Raw genomic sequence first — 806 nt, 5'->3', positions numbered from 1 at the left:
TCAGATGTTGCAGACAGTGGGGCATTTTAATGGGTTGCCTTCAAAAGACCCTCATCTTCACATCAAACTATTCTTGGAGGTAAGTGATGCTTTTAAAATTGCTGGACCTTCACAAGATGCATTGAGACTCAGACTTTTCCCATATTCATTAAGAGATCGAGCACGAGCATGATTGAACTCTTTACCACCAGACTTCATCACAACATGGAATGATTTGGCTGATAAATTCTTGATGAAGTACTTTCCACCAACCAAGAATGCAAAATTGAGGAATGAAATAACATCTTTCCACCAACTTGAAGATGAAAGCTTGTATGATGCATAAGAAAGATTTAAAGAGTTACTCAGAAGATGTCCTCATCATGGTATTGTTTATTGCATATAGATGGAAACTTTCTACAATTGATTGAACCCAAGCATTAGATTAATGGTTGATACTTTAGCAAATAGAGCTTTGTTATCTAAATCTTACATTGAAGCTTACGAAATTTTGGAAAGAATTCCTAACAACAATCATCAATGGCCATCATCTAGACAAGCTGTAATAAGCAGAGCCGCAAGAGTCTATAATGTGGATGCATTTATAGCATTATCAGCCCTAATAACTTCACTAACAAACATGGTTAAAGCCATAACCAATGCTCCAGCAACTGTCCAACAAGTTGCTGAGGTTTCTTGTGTTTATTGCGGAAAGGGGCACTTGTTTGATAATTGTCCCGAGAATCCAACAGCACCCAAACTTCTCATGGAGCAACCAGAATCAACCTACTGCAGCATTCGATGAACAGAACAGATCTGCATAGCCA

General features: G+C 38.1%; 1 non-coding gene across 1 annotated transcript; it reads right to left on the bottom strand.

Moving 5' to 3' along the window:
* Nucleotides 1-262: 262 nt before the first annotated feature.
* LOC112101273 lies at nucleotides 263-369 on the bottom strand. The gene has a single exon (XR_002907400.1). It is a non-coding gene; the product is annotated as a small nucleolar RNA R71 (small nucleolar RNA).
* Nucleotides 370-806: the final 437 nt, after the last annotated feature.

This window comes from Citrus clementina, unplaced genomic scaffold, assembly GCF_000493195.1.
Source record: "Citrus clementina cultivar Clemenules unplaced genomic scaffold, Citrus_clementina_v1.0 scaffold_2, whole genome shotgun sequence".
NCBI classification, from domain to species: domain Eukaryota; kingdom Viridiplantae; phylum Streptophyta; class Magnoliopsida; order Sapindales; family Rutaceae; genus Citrus; species Citrus x clementina.
This window is presented reverse-complemented; position numbering and strand designations above follow the sequence as displayed.